General features: G+C 43.1%; 1 protein-coding gene across 3 annotated transcripts in view; it reads left to right on the top strand.

Annotated features, from left to right (window-relative positions):
- Window positions 1–20,497, top strand: part of ADAMTS12 (ADAM metallopeptidase with thrombospondin type 1 motif 12) — a 3,732,731-nt gene that overhangs the window by 324,573 nt on the left and 3,387,661 nt on the right. The gene's annotated exons all lie outside the window — the stretch shown is intronic.

Here is a 20,497-nt window from a genome sequence, read left to right as displayed (position 1 = left end):
TGTTTGCCTGAGCTACTTTTGTGTGTTGAGGTGTGTGCATGCTTGTCTGTTGGTGTGCTTGGGATAGGCTGGGGTACAGGGGATTGGGTCTGGGTGCAGGAAGTTGGAGGGGGGAGGCTAGACACAGGGACAATGGCTGCCATCAGTGCTGAGGCCAAAGATTGCAGGGTTCGATGAAGGGCAGACTAACCAGAATGAATGCCCTCCAGGAATGCATTACAGTGTTGCAACTCCCTTTCTACACCCTGGATGGCATTCACAATGGTAGACTGCCCAACAGTGAGTGACCTGAGGAGGTCAATGGCCTCCTCACTGAGGGCAGCAGGGGTGACAGGGGCAGGGGCTGAGGTGCCTGGGGCAAAGGTGATGCCCACCCTCCTGGGTGATCGGGCATTGGGCGAACGCTGAGGGGCTGCTGGGAGGGCGGTGCTGGTAGGGGAGGTGGCGGCTGTACCTGTAGAAGTGTGGGGCACAGATGGTGCCGCCACCACAAGGGAGCTCCCATCGGCGGACGAGTCTGTGTCGCTGGTTGGTGATCCGGTGCCCGATGTGAAGCTCCCCTCACCCTCCGTCCCACTGGTGCATTCTGAGTCCATGGTGTGGACCTCCATGGCCATGTGGGATGCAGCTCCCTCATACTCCGGTGCCACTGTTGTCCTTCCTAGGCACTGTCAGCTTGGACATTTGAGAAGATGGCGGAATCCTCCGGTGTACCGACCGCTGGTGGACCTCTTGACAATGGAGGAGCGACATTTACTCATCACCTACAGGTTTGACTGTGCCACAATCCTGGAACTGTGTACCCAGTTGGATCCAGACCTGATGTCACCAATCCGCCATCCCACAGGAATCCCCCCTCAATTGCAGGTGCTGTCAGTGCTCCATTTCCTTGCAAGTGGATAATTTCAGACAACAGTGGCCATGGCATCAGGGATGTCCCAGCCTATGTTTTCCAACGTGTTGTCCAGAGTGATGTCTGCCCTGCTGAAACACGTAAGGAGCTACATTGTTTTCCCTCAGGTGGAGGATTTGCCAACAGTGAAAGGTGACTTCTGTGCCCTTGGACATATTTCCAACATCATAGGTGCTATTGATGGGACCCATGTAGCTCTGGTCCCCCCCCACAGGAGTGAACAGGGGTACAGGAACCGGAAGAGTTATCATTCCGTGAATGTACAGATGGTATGTTTGGCAGACCAGTACATCTCGCAGGTAAATGCTATGTTCCCTGGCTCAGTGCATGACGCCTACAACCTGCGCAATAGCAGCATCCCTTATATGATGGGTCAACTCCAGAGGCACCGGGTGTGGCTATTGGGGGACTCTGGTTACCCCAACCTGTCATGGCTACTGACCCCAGTGAGAAATCCCAGGACCAGGGCAGAGGAACGCTACAATGAGGCCCATGGGCAGACTAGGAGGGTGATCGAACGCACCTTCGGCCTCCTGAAGGCCAGGTTCAGGTGCCTCCATTTGACAGGTGGTTCCCTATTCTACTCACCAAGGAAGGTGTGCCAGATCACCACCGCCTGCTCGATGATTCACAATCTTGCTTTGCGACGCCAGGTGCCTTTTCTGCAGGAGGATGGTCCAGATGGCGGTGTTGTGGCAGCTGTGGAGCCTGTGGAGCCTGTGGACAGTGATGAGGAGGACGCTGAGGAAGAAGACATAGACAACAGGGAGTCCGTCATACGGCAATATTTCCAGTGACACACAGGTGAGAACAGTTTTCTTTTTACCATTACATTCACTTTCACACTTCTACCTCTAACCTGTCTGTCATTTCATAGCAGTATTTGGTCACTGAGTTGTACCTTTCCATTACGGTTTCACAGGTGTGGTTAGCAATGTGTGTCATCTGCTTGCATCCTTCAAGGACTTGTGATGTGTGACATAGGTATGTTGGCTATAAAAATGGAAAGCATGTTGACACTGTCATTGATTATACATATTTACCAAATCACAGACTGACTCCAGATTGTTTTGTGGTTCAAGGGTGTTTATTTCAGTGCTCAAAAATGGAGGGGGTTAGTGATATGGTGATGGGGGACGGTGGAGGAATGTCCATGGCAGAGTCCAGTCCATTAGTCACACAGGTGCACTGACCATATGGGCATGAGAAGTGGAGATGGGGCAGTTCCAATCGGGACAGGGTAACAAAGTGAGACAGTGGGAGGACAATCAGGGTGGTCTCATTTCCTGGCGGGGGTCTTGCCATCTTGCTCTGTCCTGTTCCTGGATCTCAGGGACCGCTTGCGTGGTGGTTGTCCGTCTGCAGGGGGTGGGGTGCTGGTGTGGTGGTCCTGTGGCGGGGCGTCCTCTCCACTAGCGCCGGCGGAGGTGGTGGGCAGTTCATCATCCATGCTAGTGGCAGGGGCCCCTTGGAGTGCCACAGTGTCCCTCATGGTCTTTTGTATGTCCTTCAGCACCCCTACGATGGTGCCCAGGGCAGAGCTGATGGTTCTGAGCTCCTCCCTGTACCCCAAATACAGTTCGTCCTGCAGGCGCTGGGTCTCCTGAAACTTGGCTAGTACCGTCGCCATCGTCTCCTGGGAGTGGTGGTATGCTCCCATGATGGAGGAGAGGGCCTCGTGGAGGGTGGGTTCCCTTGGCCTGTCCGCCCCCTGTCGCACAGCAGCCCTCCCAGTTCCCCTGTGTTCCTGTGCCTCCGTCCCCTGGACCGTGTGCCCACTACCACTGCCCCCAGGTCCCTGTTGTTGTTGGGGTGGTGGGTTATCCTGGGTTCCCTGTAGTGGTGGACACACTGCTGATTGACGTGTCCTCGGTACGGAGGTATGGGCCCGCTGGGTGGGTGCTGTGCTGGTGTTACCAGAGGGTGGAAGGTCAGTGTTGGGCTGTGCCTGTGCAAGGGAAACCGACTGTCCCGAGGCCCCCGATGGTCCGGGCTGGTGATCAGGATCCAGTAGGGCAGAGCTGCTGTCGTCACTGTGGGCCTCTTCTGTGGGTGAAGTGGAGTTGTCTGGACCCTCCGGTGTGGTGACGTTCCGTAGTGGTTCTGCAGGGATATAAGAGCATGATTAGTGCATGTGTGTGAGTAATGGTGTGCAATGGGTGGGTGTTTGTGTACCCCAGTGCAAGCATTCCTGTGTGTGGGTTTGTGTGATGATGGTTAGGGGGTTGTTATGGGTATGTGCAGTGAGCATGCTTTGGTGAGGTCTGACCATGCTTTGTTTTTCCATGCGGGGCTAGGTGTTGGGATGGGTGGTTTGTGTTATGAATACATTAGTGAGGAGTTGGAGTGATAGGGGAGGGCGTGAGGGTGGGGGTGTGTGATGGCATGCAGGTAGGGTGGGGGATATAATAGTTGAGATTTAACTTACCAGTGTCCATTCCTCCACCGACTCCTCCGAGGCCCTCTGGATGCATGATGGTCAAGACTTGCTCCTCCCATGTTGTTAGTTGTGGGGGAGGAGGTGGGGGTCCGCCGCCAGTCCGCTGTACCGCGATGTTGTGCCTTGATACCACTGAACGCACCTTCCCCCGTAGGTCGTTCCACCTCTTCCTGATGTCCTCCTGATTTCTTGGATGCTGTCCCACTGTGTTGACCCTGTCCACAATTCTTTGCCATAGCTCTATCTTCCTGGCTATGGATGTGTGCTGCACCTGTGAGCCAAATAGCTGTGGCTCTACCCGTAGGATTTCCTCCACCATGACCCTGAGCTCCTCCTCCGAAAACCTGGGGTGTCTTTGGCGTGACATGAGGTGGTGTGGGTGATGTGTGGGGTGGTGTAAGTGTTGATGTGTGTGGTGATGTGTTGTGGTGTCTGGTGTATTGTGCGTGTAATGTTGTGAGGGTGATGGTGTCGTGTGCCTCTGTGTGGTGGGGTTGTCTATTGCTGTGCTCTCTCTGTCGCCTTCATCTCTAATTTTTGGTCGTAGGGGTTTGTGGGTGATGTGGGTGTGTGTTTTATATTGTGTTGGGTGTGTGGGAGTGGTGTGTGTATGTGTATCAGGTGTGTGTATTTGGAATTGTCCAATGTGGCGGTGTTTTGGAGATGTGTGTGTATTTTGAGCGCGGCGGTGTGTACCGCTAATGGAATACCGCGGTTAAAAGACCGCCGCGTGGATTCGTGTGTCGTGATAGCATGGGCGTGTTTCTGTTGGCGTGACCGTGGAGGTTTTTTTTCGCCAGTTTATCACTGACCTTTGATGTGGCGGTCTTGTGTGGGTGTTTGAATTTCGGCAGATTCCGAGATGTGGGTCATAATAGCTGTGGCGGAATTCCGCGGCGGTGTTTTGGCGGTCTTCTGCACGGCGGTAAGCGCCTTTTACCGCCATTGTTGTAATGAGGGCCATAGTCATTTACTGCCACACAGTTCATTTTCTTAAGAACCTGAAATGGTTGTTCACCTTGGTACTGAATACCCCTAGCTCTGGGGCCAAAAGGTCTTAATTTTTGCTCAGATTACATAATATCTTTAGCTCCTTAGCTCAGCTGTACCGTCCTTGAGTTCATAACAGGCATCTCATTGGTGGCCTTAGGCAATGGATAACATAAATTCAAAATCTCACAATTAGCAACACAAAAACATTTCCAAATTCCTCCCATAAAGGGATGCATTTATTTTTAGTTTCACAAGAATTTTTTCAAGACACTTCAAAGTTATGTTTATTAATGTGGATACTTAGCTATCAAACCTCGTGACTTACATGGATAAATGTATTAATTTTTCTTTGTCTCAGGTAGCATAAATGTGCTGCAGTACACAACTTGTAATACATTTCTGTTTTGGAAATTGTACATTTTTTTTTTTAATCTACTCCAAACTTCTTTTCATCTGGGTCATCTCACAATAGACTTCAAATGCCTCATGGTGAAGTCATCACATTACCAGCTGTGCTTCAGTAAAGTCAATCACTTGTTCCAGTTTAGCTCTACATGGCGGCCAATCTAAACACAAGAAACTGTGGGTAGTCAGTAATTATCTTGCTTTTAGGTAGTGTGGTTGTGGTAAGGAAGCACCACGGTTGATAACAGTTACACAGGCCATTTTCTTGAGATTGTATAATGGCCATAGTATTATTTTGTATAACTTTGAGTTCACATCAGTTACATCTTCTGCTAGCACTGGCCAACGCAAAATATAACAACGTAAGAAAAAAAAACGAAGCTGTTTCCAAATGCCTTCAAATGTCTCACAAAGAACTTCTTCACATTTCCTTACATATTATTTGAACAGACTTTAAAATAATGTTCCTTTAGGTGGAGGTTTACCTACTTAACTACATGATGCACATTGAGAAATTTACTTTTTCTGATTCTTTTAACGCTAGTTATGTTTTTTATTTGAGGTCAATTAAGAGATTTGATAGGTTTGTAAGGAAAGCTTACATAGGCAAAAATTGATGTTGATTTAAATTGATGTTAACTTCCATCCATTGATTGAAGTGCTTATAACAAATATTTGGCAAGCGTGGCTTTTGTAATATTTCTGTGATGAGATGCAGGATAGGTTTTTTTGGAACCAGAAGGAGCATTGCAAAATTAGTGTACACTTCCAACCTTGCAGGTTGGTTTAAAAATGACATATTTCCTACAACATTCTAAAGTGCTTTTCAGTGTAGCAAATGTCTGGTGCATCCTCTGGTATAGCCACAGCTGAGTGACCTGGCACTGGAGACATTGAAGCAAAGCCAGCCTCTGTAGGCGTGCCAACATCTCCTCACCGTTTTTAGTCCATGTGGGAGATGAGGGGCATCATAGCTGATGATGTTGATAGAGCTGTGATGGAGCGTCATGGTGTTTGCATGTCACTGGTGCTGCTGCTGGGGACCAAATTGTCCTGTGCTTTATGTCAAGGGCCTCTTATGACTTTGTCAGACCACCAAAGCTGCGGAGATGAGGCTGCATCAACCCGACAGCCTCAACTCCTCTCGTATTACAATGTTCCCAACGGGCTGACCGGCAAAAACATTGTATTACAACATTGGCCAGCCAGTGGAAACAGTGCGGTAGCATTGGCCTCGGCTCCCTTAAGGCAGCCAAGGCCAATGCTGTTGCACACCAGCACCCTCAGAAGGTCTATTGTCTGCATAGTAGACAGCAAGCATTCTGAGGATGCTGACAGGGGGGCCCCTGCACTGCCCACAACATGGTCATGGGTAGTGCAGAGTCCCACCCTGTGGCCCCCAGCACTGGTTTTCTGCCAGCATTTCCATGGTGGTTAAACCATGGAAAGGCTGAGGGAAAGTAAATTCATGATCAGCACGGCAGTGCTACAATGGGCACCACCGTGGCTGACCACTATTTAGACTGCTTCCACCCTGTCGGGAATTGTAAGCCAGCCAGTGGCGGCGGACTTCTGGCAGTCCGACCGCCAGGATCGTAATCTGACAGTCAGACCACCAGGAGTGCGGCAGTCTGTGTGTATGTGTTTGGTGTTCTGAAGACTGCCAAACTCACAATGTGGCCCTAAGCCTGTATGTCATCATTGTGGCTGGTAGCTAGTGGCCTGATTTTTAGCCTCCATGTTCATTTGTAAAATTGTTTGTTTATATTATTGTTCAAAATGTGTGTCTACACTCAAAGTTACGTGAGTATATGTTTTGGATACTATTGCCGTTGAAACAAGTTCATTATGACCTGTTAACCTGTCTTTTCCTTGCTTAAATTAACTAGACCTCAGCTAGGACTCAACACCATCTTGTTCAAATTGAATGTCTCCACCTACGCATTCACTGTTTAACAATACTACAGCACACAGTGAATCAGAATCCTGTTTGTTTATACCCATTTATATTGTTCTTGCTGTTCTCGAAGAAAACTTTCCAACATGTTTTCATTAATGGTGTGAGCAACTCAATGTCTCTTCTGCTAGCTCACTCTACTGTATTTATTCACAATGGTTTGCTATTTGTTTGCTAGTAGTTAGTCCTGCCTTTTCCAGGCAACATTAGCATAGAGGGACTGAATCAATATTCTTGTAGTGGGATAGTGGTTAGATGGTAAGACAATGACACTTAATAGAACTGATTTGATCTCTGATCTCTGATTTGCTGAAAATATAACCCCTTTAGCTCACACCATAATGGTTTAGCTCTTCCAGTGTAAGTCAACAAGAAGAATTCCTATAGAAACTGTTATTTTTGGGGGTGAGCCAGAACTTTCCTGAGACATTTTCCCAATGCCACTAGGGATGCTGTCTAATTTCTTATTCATGTTGCTGCTCATTTGGGACTGAAGACTTCCTGCTTTTGCTCTTTATTTTATATTGTGCCAATCTCCAAGAGCCTTTATTACATTGGCTTAATGCATTTGAATTTACATTTTCCTGTACCACACCTTTTGAATTTGTGTAATAAATATTTTCGAAATGTTCTAATTCTGCCCTAGAATTCACTTATTCAATCTATCCTTTTTTTCTGTAATTTTTAAATGCTGTGTAGTGCCTTGTTGTATGACACATGGCCTCATGAAATTGAGGTTTAACACCTTCCCCGACCCATCCATACGTGGGCACGCTATTGAAGTATCTTTTGTGGTATAAGATTTTAGGGGTTCCCTGCACCCACACTGGTACTGAGCGATAAGTACAAAATGCTTTGTATGGTTGACATTTGCTGTTGATCCTGGTGTATATTTTTCCTAGAACTCAAAGAGCTGTTGATCATGTGTAACCAGGCTATGCAGGTTTCTTATGTTTTGCTTCTCCTTTTCAAACCTCTGCAGATGATGGGTTGTCATGTTAACTTTCCTGTCACTGTCCCCTCTGCCTATTTCTAGAATGATGGTTATGTCATGGAGCGGTGAAGTGCTCACAGGTTTCATTTGATGTGGTCAATTCTGAGGTTTTCCATTGTTATGCTGTTGTATTCTCATCAAAGGTGGGCAAGGTATGTTGGTGGCTATTGGCTCAACAGGATTCCATCTTTCCCCTAACATCAGACTACTGCATTTTATCTGGTAGATCTTTTGATGCCTGATCCATCTGTTTTCCCATTCTCTCTTTGAGGTGTATTTATAGGACTTGTTTTTGACATTTGTTCATTATTAGGCACTGCATTTACGCCTGTCTCTGTCTTTTTCTTTTTCTGTTGTCTCTAGTACTGCTAATTTTCATCGAATAAACAGTAAAAGAGGAATGTTGTTGGGGGAGCATTGTTGTATCTGTTCTAATTTAATTTGGCTGTTTCATATTTTGGAGCCTAACCAGAAACTTACCATGAATATTAAAGCAGCAGATGAACTTGAAGTGTGTGTGTATCTTATGACTGCAGGGTACCCTTAATTCAGTTGGATGTCACTGAGGCAAATGTTACATATTTGTACTCCTGCTTTATTGGTTTTGGGCTTACTGTTTAACTTTTATTTTAAAGAAAATATTGGAAACCAATGCAGTTTCTCTAAATACATCTTGAATTTAAATAGTGTTTGTCTACTACAGATTTATTTACAAAAAAATGAATCTGGCCCTCATTTTGAGTTTGGCAGATGGAAAAGCCCATCCGCCAAACTCCCAACAGGGTTGCTGACACCGTAGTGGCGACCACCCCGCCAGACCTATTAGGAGTTTCCTGCTAGGCCGGCGGACGGAATCCTCAGTTTCCATCCGCCAGCATAGCAGGAAACAGGCTACAGCATTGTCTCCAGGTTGTAATCGCGCCGCCGGCAATGCTGTAGCCCACAGGGTGCAACAGCACCCTCTCAATGTTCACTGTCTTCACTGCAGATTGTGAACATTCTGACATGCCAAGTGCAGGGGCAGTGCAGATGCCCCCGTGGACCCCTGCAACTGTTCTCCGACAGCCTTTTCATGGCACTGAAACCGCCATGAAAAGGCTGGCGGAGAACAAGGTCGTAATCTGTAGGGCAGCGTCTTTATGTGGCGTTTGGACCGTAATGCATAATGAGGCCTTGAGTCTTCTGAAAAGGAGTTCTGGCCACATTGTGATGTTTAGTGATAGAGTTACACTGTACAGATCTTTCTTCTCATTTTATGCATAGTAGGACTCATAGTTGAATGTTTAAATATATAAGTGCCAAACACTAGTTCCAAGAAAAATTTCCAATACGCTGGCGTAATTTGTGTGAACGTGAAATTCCCAAAGTATGCTATTATGCTTAATTACGCTTAATTATGTGCTTTTTGTGGCAGACTTTTAATGTGAGCAGACAGAAATAACGCAAACAGCATGTATGTGAGCAACTGTGACACACCACTTGTGGTATTCATAATTTTTTTTTTTTTACACCGAAAAACATCTTCATGTCAAAAATTGATACAAGAACACATTTTTTTTACAAAGTAAATTACATGAATTTTCCATAACCATAAAACAATCACTCACTTATAGACTCCCTGTACCACCATGTTTTCACATTCACTAGCCTTCCCTTAAATAGTATTCTTATAAGTCACAAATGTTCTTAGCATCGTGCTCTGTCACTATTAGAGGGCTGTGTCTTTGCTGCAAATGCAAGCAGGTTTTACTCTAAAAAGTGCAAGGGAAGCAAATAAAACTGAAAATACAAACACCGTCCAATAAAGTAACAATTTATTGTGTTTGCCTTTGCATATGTGTGATATCCTTTCTGCCAATTTAAATTAAATCTGCCAGTACCCCTTCCACTAGGGGGTCCAGCCTTGGACATTATAAATCATAATAAATCATTGAATGCAGAACCATAATGGGATTTCTATGATTATTAAAATTTTGACTTTGCTTGGATTTGGAATTAAATATTATTAATGTTTCTAGCCCTTTTTAGGGCTCAGACAGGGCTGAGCATGGCCCTGGCCGTCTGCAATGACAAAGAAATGTTTGGGGTAGGAGGGAACTTTTGGATGCAGTAGCAGTTCAAAAAATGCTGGATGGTGGTAATATTCTGAAGCACACAATTTATTTTATTTTGTTTTTTTATGTTGTTTATCCCAGCCATGAAAGAGATGATAAATGGTGCATAAAAGCATGTTGATCAAAACAACATAGGCCCTCATTTGGACATCGGTGGTCTTTTTCAAAGACTGCTGAGGTACCGCCGTGCTGAAGACCGCCAGTGCAGGCGGTTTTCCGCCCAGCGTATCATGACTGCTGGCAGCCCTCTGCCCTTTCTCGGATGGAGAGCCGCCAGCAGCCATACTGGTGGTCGGGGGTGAAGTGGAGGCTGCTCCACCTCCACCGCCACGTCATCAGAACACCGCCCACCGAATCAGGTCCCAGGATTCAGCATGGCAGTGTTCTGGTGACGGGGTGCTGGCGGCGGAGCAGCCCCCATGGATCCCGTTCCCTCTTGGAGGATCACCAGACAAGGTAAGGTGATTGTCCGTTAGGGCAGGGGGGTTGGGGGGGTTGTGTGTTGTGTGTGTGCATGGTGGTGTGCTTGTGAGTGTGTAGAGGGTGTGTGTGAGTGCGTGTATGCATGTGCGGGATGTTGTGTGCATGGGAAATGTGTGCGTATATGTCTGTGTGTATGTCTTCGTGTATGTCTGCGTATATGTGAAGTAGTTGTGTGAGTGTGCGTGTAGGGGGTTGGGGGTGTGTGTGTCAATGTTGGGGGGGTTGGGGAGGGGAATCCTGCCACCTTTGGAGGGTGGTAGGGGGGTCGTGGGAGGACTCTGGGGAGGGGGTGTGGGGGAGACCCCTATCAGTGCCAGGGAATGTCTTCCCTGGCACTGATTTTGCCTACTGCCATGGATTGCGTGGCGGTACAGAACCCCACGAAATCCATGGCGGTATGCAGGGTCGTGATACCGCCAGCGGTCGAGTGACAGCCGCCAGGCTGGAGATTGAAGTCTCCAGCTCAGCGGTCGTTACCACACTGCAGACGAAGTGTAGAAGTGGCAGTTTGGCATGGCGGTAACCGCCATGCTTGTAATATAATTTTTTTTCCGCCAGCCTGTTTGCGGTATTACCGCCACTTCTACACCGACCGCCAGGGTTGTAATGAGGGCCATAGTTTAAAGACACCCTGTCAGGAGGAGAACTGTTTTCCCCCATGAAATAAGTGGGAAGATTAGTGTAAAGTGTTGCACATTAGACTGGTTAACGTGTCAAAATTCGATAGGATTTAAAGACAACTTACTAGGGGTTTATATGGTCTCCTGCAAATATATATTTGTCAAAATGGGATACAATTTAAATACATCTCTAGAGAAGATTTGAGGTTCCAGTACCACATTTTGAAGTACACTGGGTCAATAACAATGACACAAATGGATAGAATTAGGTGCTAATTTATAGGCATGGATCACAGTTAGTACGTCAATGAATCAGGGTAACATTTTTCTCAAATTCTGTATTTAAAAGAAATATTGACTTAGCACATCACTGTATACTGTGTATGGACTAATATCAGTTCTAAAATGTACCTTAGGCTGATAGACAAAAGTGCCTGGAATTAAAATACATTTGTACTAGCTCCCCTCCGTAGACTCCAATGTTTGTGCTAGAGCCCAATCACATACCACTAACAGGTCATAAAAGAACATTCTGACCAGTCTCTCCTAGTCCTCCAATCGCTCTACAAACCCTTGCCAATTACGTTCACCAACCATCGTTATTAGTCTGAAGCAAGGTGTCCCATACCAATTGCATACTCTATTTGTAAAAAAAACAAATGCAAGACTTATGGCCTGTACCAAATGGGCACAAACCTGACAAAAATACTATTTGAGTTCTCACAAATTAACTCTTCTCACAGATCCACCCGTCCCTGACACAATCTGCAGGGCATCCCAAACTTCTAAATCCTTCAGCTGCACCTGATATAAGAAGCATCTTGCTAAGAAGGAATGGAAACACTGAAAACTGAAATTTTTTAAATTCAGAATGCTAGCACAGTCATAACTTGTGATATTTGAAATTGGTAGGCTGTGAATTATCTTGCTCTAAATAACTCGAGCTAAGGAGGTATGCAGGTCAAGCATCTCCAAGAAGAGTTTTGGTGGTAGAGGTTCTCCTCCTGAGGATTTTAGGTGAAAAGGGGGCCCAATTAGTGCATTATCCTGTCTCATATACTGGTGCTGTTGCTTAGGTTACAAAACAATTATGAGCCTGGACAGCAGAGGTTACAAATATCTCAGGCAGTAGTAGTGATTATCAGGCAAATATTGATGTTTATGTATGTATTGATGTAAATGCCTTTGTTTCTTCCAGGAACATTGTTTTTCCATGCCTACAGTTTAGCATACAGGTGGTTGTCCAAACCAAATGGTAATCACTTCTATAGAGAAAAGCTATTTTTTTCTAAAATACCAGCTTTTCATTTTTAGTAAGCACCCAAACACCAGTCTGTAAGTTTCATCATTTATCTTAAGGTAAATCAGCTGTATTGAGAAAAAGCAATGTCAAAAAAGAATAGCAGTAACAAAACTATGTATGTAGAATGCATTGAGCTTCAGAAATTATCAGTAAGAGAATAAGCTGTTTAACATTTATTAATTTGGGGGTATAAAAGGGAAGGAAGAGGAAAAGAAATGGGGCCCTGCTACGAGTTTGACGGACGGGAAAGCCCAAGATGTTGAAATTGAAGACCAATATACAAAGAATAGGGATATGCCTTAATAACCCGCTGTGCCTGGGCAATATCCACAACACACAGTAAGTGGTAAACACTGGGGAGTAATTCAACAAATTTAGTACAAAAGTGAAAAAATATCAATTGATCACTGGACATATACCTCCATGTGTAAGGTTGCTGCGTTTCGGTCTTATAAAGTCTGGGCCTCCTCAGGACCATGGAAGATTGAAAAATCTAATAAATAGATATTCTGAAGACACACATATATAAAGAACCAAAATTCCTAAATTTGAGCATGCTTTATAGATAGGATCAAAGTAGAGCCACAAAGAACTATTGGACACCCAGTGAACCAATAACACCTCAGCGAAGCACCAAAACGTTACCAAATAAAGAAACCTAGGCCAAAGAAAGGTCACAGTAACCTTCATTTGGCCCCAAAACTCAATGTTTACGGATGATGAGAACATCAACACTGGTGCCTCAATCGTTAGAACAACTGCTCTTCAAAAAGTGTGCATATAAACAAATATATGCATGAAATTAAATACTCGTGCTCATTACGGTCATGCACTGTGTGAAGTTACCGGACTATAGTGCCACACTTCCAAACATACATCTTTACCTTGACGTACAAATTAAATAAATGAATGAATGAAAGACTGGATGAAGGACGATCTTATGAGGGCTGAAATTCAAAGTTGTAGCGGTTCCTCTATTGACAATTATAACAGCCTGACCACAAAATTCTGTGAACAAGTGACGTATACTTATCTAAAGACGAGGGCATGAAATGCTGATTATCAAAAACATACCAAATCAGGCATTTGCAAGGAGCAAATGTATTTGAACTCCAGGAGTAAACCCCTGCAGAAGTTGAAGAGCAAGTCATAATAATATAAAGCAATATAAAATCTAGAATTCATTATGAAAAGCCAAATATCAATATTATAAAAGAAATGAGAAAAGTAAACATCTTGTGGTGGTTTAAAATGTTCAGAAGAAATACAATTGGTATAATTGTGAGCAACAGTATCTAAAAGTGAAGTTAATGGTAACCAGTATAACTCTTCATTAACAGAAGGACTATGCAATGAGGCAAAGGCAGTATCCAACCTATGACAGTGACAGACATTATACCACCACGCTTTGTATGATATGTTGGTAGAACATTTCCAATTAAGTGTGATCTGCTGAAATGCCCAAGTTAACATAAGACCCAGCAACCTCAAATTGTGAAGATATGAGTTAATATCTTCTGATAAACTAACTAGAGAAACGATTAAAGAAGATAATGAGGATGCAAGTAAAGAATTGAAGTAAGTTGGGACCAGACTTTTTTCCAAAAAGGAGCTGTGGGAGTCAGTGAAATAAAAGGTGCATAAGATCTCTGTTAGGATGATCACATGACCAACATTTTGTATTAGTATTTTTAGAAAATGTAGCAATGGTGACAGAGTAAGGTAAAGTCTGTAATAAAGAAAGAATAGTGATTGAGAAGTAGAAGCTGTTCTAGAGATTTTGGGCCCTATTACGAGTTTGGAGGACGGGAAAGCCTGATCACCAAACTCCCGACACTGTGTCCACTCCCTACACAGCGACATCCCTGGCCTAGCGGGATAAAAGTTATAGCATTGTCTCCTGCTCGTAATCGAGTGGGCGGCAATGTTGTAGTCATCAGGGTGCACCAACACCCTTGCAATGATCACTGTATGCAAAGCAGACACATTGCGAGGGCCAAAGCAGACACTGAACATTGCAAGGGTGCTGGTCGGGGGGGCCCTGCACTGCCCATGCCTCCCTGGGGCCACCTGCACCAGCCTTTCTCCACTAGGCAACTGCTGGCAGAGAAGGGGGGGTCATAATCCTCAGGGCAGATTTGCTTGCAGTGCTGCCATGGTGGATTAGGATTGCCACCTTCCACCAGACCACCGGAATCTGAGATCCTGGCAGAGCTGGTGGTTCCCTAGCAGTCCGACCTTCAGAGTGGTAATGTGGCAGTCGGACCGCCACATTGGCAGCGGTCCAGACTGCTGCCGCGAGTGTGGTGATCTAGAGTTTGCAACACTCGTAATCGGGCCCCTTATGTATTTTGTCCCATATTTTATTCCAAAAAGGGATAGTCCAGGTGCATCCCAAATCTGATTCACGTCGAAGTTCCAAAGTCATATTTGGACAGCAATGATATTTGTAAATGGGAGAGGTTTTAGGTATAGAGGTTAGAATAGAACAAAAAGAAGATTGCAATGCAGAAGAAGACAAAGATACCGGTAATGAGTAAAGAACATCCAGAATTATATTTATGAGCAGAAGATATTCAAATAAAAAAAGAACGAGGACTATTAAATACTTGTTGGAAGTTTGAAAAAGAAGCATCATCTGAAAATAAATCAATGACCAATGATATACCTCTTTGTCTCCAGGACTTCCAAAATAATTATTTATTATTTATAGTGATGACACTATTATACCAAAGTGGAGATTGTGAGAAGAGATTACAAATCATAATTTGTGGCTGATAATACGTTATTAGCACGGTACAAGTATGTTTATGGTACTGTGATATAAGTATTAGAAGAGAAAGACAGAACCTCCCTGGGTATGAAAGGAACAAGTAAAGAACATTCAGTGTCCAATATAAGGGCTTAAACAGAGACTTCAAATAAGAAATCCATCTAGAGGCTTGCCTTAAGCAGAAATCCTTAGAATATAGCCAGAAACCTGGAAAGTTAACCCCGCCTTCCTGCTTAGTTTTTCAGAGGTGGGTGAAAGAAATTCTAGGTTTTTTATTACTCCGAAGAAATTTAGAAAGTTTTGAATTCAAGTTTTTAAAATATGTGGCAGGAATATACAATGGAATCATCGATAGAATATATAAAATAATGGGTAAAATCACCATTTTGATCCACCAGGAAAGAAAGAGGATTCCATGATGAAAGGAGTTGTCAACCCTCTCCAAACGGTCCCTGGTATTCAAAGCAATAGAACCCTTAATTTAAGAACTAGACATCTAAGTATTTGATATTGAAAGTATTTCAATGAAAACATGTGGTTGCAAAAGATTGTTTAAAACAACATTTAGTGAGAAGAAGAATTTCAGTTTTATCGGAATTTATCTTATAACTTGAGACTGAGGAGAATTTAGCAGTCTCCTGAAGCAAAGCTGGAACAGATTGGTCCAGGCTAGAAAGGAAAAGAAGTATGTCATTGTCATAATCAGTAAGTTACAGATGTTTCTCACCATAATGATCTGGCAATTGCTGTATTGTTCTGAATATGTCACAAAAAGGGTTCAAGGGCTAGAACGAACAAGAGAGGAGATAATGGAAAGCTCTGATGCACTCTACATTTCAAAGGAAAGTAGTTGGAAAGTTTCCAATTTACAAGAACAGATGCTACTGGGCATTTATAGAGTAAATAAATAAGTGAGATGAAGTGAGGGCCAAGCCCATACCAGTAGAGGGATTTGAGTAAAAAGGTCCAATCAACACGATCAAATGCTTTCTCTGCACAAATAGATATTGCCACTAGTAAATACGAGAGAGAGGAAGCTTTATTTAATACATTAAAGGATAGTCTAGAATTATCAGATACTAATCTACCTTTGACAAACCCAGATTGCTCCTTACCTATTATTACAGGAAGGAAAGGTTCAAGGCGTAAGGCTAACAATTTGGCAAAAATTTGGAGTCGACATTGACCAAAGAAATTGATCTATAATTCTTACAGAATATGGGATCCTTTCCTTCTGTATCAATGAGACAAATGGTGGCCTTCTGGAAGGTGCTGATTGCGGACTCAGAGTTTGAGAAGAATTAGAAAAGATGTTATAATCTGGGAAGTAAAGTGTTAGGAAAATAATGAAAAATGTTAACAGTAAAACTATCCAGTCCTGGAGTTTTACCCTTCTTTAGGGAGTGAAGAGCTTGGAAAGTTTCTGAGATAGATATATCTTTTTCTAGAGGACAAAAGCCAAGATGCTCGCAATTAGGATTTACAAAGTCTTAAAAAATTATCAGTCTGAGATGGAAGAGCAAGAAATTCAGGAGTATAGAGAGTTTGGTAAAACTTCTCAAACTCACCCAAGATCTCATCATCTTTGAACATAGAGTTTTATGTACAAGATGCTATACTGACAAGTGTGTGACGCTGTTTTTGAATCCTCAAATAGTTAGCTAGATGCTTATTACAGCCATCATAATAGCAAGCACTTTATCAGATTGTTAAACCCTCTGACATAAATCTGAATGAAAAAACAAATGAAAATATATATAACAGAATTGTCTTCTACAATAACAAGTTCTACACACATGAGGAAATTAAGAATCAAAGAAAGAAAAAACAAGGTGAACACACAGTTAAAGAAGAAAAAGGAAGAGGGTCAGGAAAGACAGCGCATGTCAGGGATTGACTGTAAAAAAGTAGCTGATAAGGATAAACATGTGAGTGGGGTCAATGACAACACAGGGTGAAGACCACACAGCAGGGAGCAAAACACATTGACGACTGTGCAAAAATTAACAATATGATAACACTATAGACAACCAGGAACCTAAAAGAAGAAGGTTAGTTAGCGGGAATTTAAAGATGACAAAATGCCGTTGTTACAACGTTGTTCATGCCCAGCACACTGCTTTGCTCACCAAGCAGAGCAGATGCACTTGGTAATTTTAAATAAGACTGACGTTCCGACGTTTCATTTATAGGCTAATGTAACCCAGAAATTCATTTGAAAGGACTTAAGGGTGAATTATTGAATATAGAAATTTGTTTGCAGTTTGGGACCCAAGCCCACTGAAAGACGTGCTCGGCTTCTCCTGAACCAAAAGCAACCTAAGACACTGTATCCTGCCTTGTCTCAGTGACAAGTATTAGCCACCAGGAATTGGCATATCAAAAGGGAGACAGCAGCACATGGCAGGTCAACCGGTGTGTTACCCATGGGCAGGAGAGACAGCTCACCATCTTTCCTCCTTGTTTGCTAAAATTCGCATTTTATATTCATTATTATTATTATTAGTGATTTTTATTATTGTTGTTATTATCATCATCAACAACAAGAATAACAAAACCAACATCACCAACACCAACAAAGGATAATAATAATCTAAGCTTTATTGCAAATGACAAGAAGTAATCACAAGGACGTCTGTGTAACACCAGAAATGTATGCAAATAGTAGGTGTGAGTCTATCATGAGTAGGTGTGAGTGTTATTGGATCGGGACCTTGTCTCTGAGCTACTAGCCAATAACAGGCCGGTGAAGAGAGAGTAACAGAGAACCAATTCTCAAAATAAGATGTAATTACACACCCTTGAATTTACACCTACACTTAGAGTGGATTTACTCATGTCTGGGGATTTCAGAACTACTCACAGGAAGCTGCAATTGTTGCAGTGTTACAGAAATACTCACATGCAGAAGCATTTGCAAGTGAGTATACATGTATTACATGTATACACTGGCCTAAATGCTTAACAAAATGGTGTTTGTCCGTTTAATTTTTCTCAATGGAGAAAATATTTTTGCCTGACAAGAAACTTTTTCTTTGGGCTCCCCCACCAATTTTGGGAGTTTTCCTCCCCAATCCCAATCTGCAAATGTACTTCTGCTTTTGACAGAAGTAAATCTCTCCTAATATCCAGGATGGGAATGTATGCCGGGTGTGAAAAACTGGGTTGTTGTTTGGGAGAGGTGTTACCCTGATAAAGTTATAGTTGCAATCCCTGATTGGTTGAAACACAAAAGTCACCAAATTAACCTGTGTTTAGTTTGACACAAAAGCAAGCAGGCCTCACTTAATTGGAGGCAATGTGTGAAGTGTTTATGCTGCACACAAACACTGGTAAATTAAAAATACAACACAAGAAAACTCGCACATCTATTTGGAAAACTAGAGTAAAAATTAATTAATTATTTGACATGTAAACAATAAAAATCCAATTACTAGAATCAGAGTTGTGAATTTTTAAAGTCTAAGGTAAAAACTAGCTTGAAAAAGACCAAAGCTCCAACTACAGACATCTAAGATGCAAGACCGTGTCAAAGTTTAAAGATATGGCTGACCGCAATGGAGCCCAATTCAGATACAAAAAGTGGATTGGGACAGGTCAGCACTTACCTCTGGAATATGGAAGAAATGTCAGGAAAACTCCAGCAGGACTAAGCTAGAGGCTCTAGCTGATGAGAGTTCCAGGAGGCAGGATGATACTTTGGTGAAGGACCGCTGAACAGGATTTGGTGCTGCTGAGAACATAGCAGGAGCTGCCGCAAAGTGAGTCTGCTGGCGATGCATCTCCTGCCACTTACTGACCCATCCAGACATACCTAATCCATCTGTTCTATGGCTATCTGGGAGGAATAAACAAAGTCCATCTGCCACCTAAAGCTAGTCATGTGACCCAGTAGCAGACTGCAGGGCCCACATAGTTAGGGCAGGAAAATGCCAACTTCCTTAAAGTAGCATTTTCAAAACTGTAGCTTATAATCTGACTGTACTACTAAAGAGGGTTTTAAATTACAGTTTATCAGATGCCAACAGGGAAATGCGCACTGGTTTGTAAGCAAAAGTTAGCACTTATTAAATGTAATAAGGTACCCCAAGCCTTCATAGTAGTGAAAAACAAATTTAAGAGTTTGTCACTACGAGCACCTGTAAAACTTGAAAACGATATGTCCAGCCGTTCATTTACAATACTTCCTCCCCTACAGACTACCTAAGGCCTACCTATGGGGTGACTTGTATGCAAAAAAGGGGGGTGTAAGGCTTGAAGAGGGCATTATATTGCCAAGGTGAACTGGCAGTTGAAAAAAATATTCAGGATGCAATTACAGACCTGGGACATGTTTTGAGGGGCTACTTAGGTGAGTGGCACAATAAGCGCTGCAGGCACAATAGTCACATTTAATTTATAGGTCTTGGGTACATGGTATACTACTCTATAAGGGATGTCTAAGTTAAGTAATTATGCCAATCAGGTGTAAGCCAGTTGTACAATGCTTAAGGGAGAGAGCACAAGCACTGTCGCACTGGTCAGCAGTAGTAAAGTGCATAGAGCCCTAAGCCAACCAAAAACGTATTTCAGCAAAAAGTGGAGGATAAAGGCAAAAAGTTTGGAGGAAGACAATCCTCAGGCGGACAGGTCTAACACCTTGAAAATATTTGTAAAGGCTCATATACAAATGGAGTGTAGGCTTTAACTTATTTTGCAAGGCTTAGATGTCCCAGCAAGTTTACTCTCACTTGTACACTATGCCGTTTGCACAGCAATGTTGAAGTTGCATGCACAAGGGCTTTGTACCTAAAGATTATGAGCTCCTCATTTGGTATGAATAGCACAATACTGTGACAAAATGTAAAAAGATTACTTCAATTCTACTATTTCAATGGAGCACTTTTCAAAATATAACATCCAATCCATTTTAAATGTTTGTCAACATGTATTACATATTATGTGATTCGTATTAATGTGTTATTACTACCTACACTATAGATCTCCAGTGGACAAATGTTTTATTTTATCTAGGGGTGTGCGAGATTTACATAATTTGCTTTCACAAGTGCAACAAACAAGAACCGCTTGTGCTTTGGTCATTCTTGTTGTTTTCACATTTCTGAGCTATAATATTGCAACAAACACTGCATAATTATGGAACGGGCATGTTCTTGTGAATTTCTAGTGACAAGGGTAATGTGAAATCATGCAAAATATACCGGCGTGAATTAAATTTCACCTGGGCCTGGTTTGATGTTGAACCCAAAAATATGAACTTGTTTGTGATATTCAGTTGTGCAAGTAGCATGGCAGTGATTGAATGAGAGAAGTAAAGATACTGATGTTGACTTAATGTGAGAAACAGAATTTACATTGCAGATTGGTTATCCATTCCCTGCCCTTCCCTTCTACTCTTTACATACAGTTGTCAAACCTGAATGATTGTCTTTCTTAGACGGAAAATGATAATATGAAATGTATTGTGGTTAGTTATAAAGGTGTTAAATGTAAACCCCTTGT

This window comes from Pleurodeles waltl, chromosome 1_1, assembly GCF_031143425.1.
Source record: "Pleurodeles waltl isolate 20211129_DDA chromosome 1_1, aPleWal1.hap1.20221129, whole genome shotgun sequence".
In the NCBI taxonomy this organism is placed as follows: domain Eukaryota; kingdom Metazoa; phylum Chordata; class Amphibia; order Caudata; family Salamandridae; genus Pleurodeles; species Pleurodeles waltl.
The sequence above is the reverse complement of the archived record's forward strand: the minus strand, read 5'-3'. Positions and strand labels throughout refer to the sequence as shown.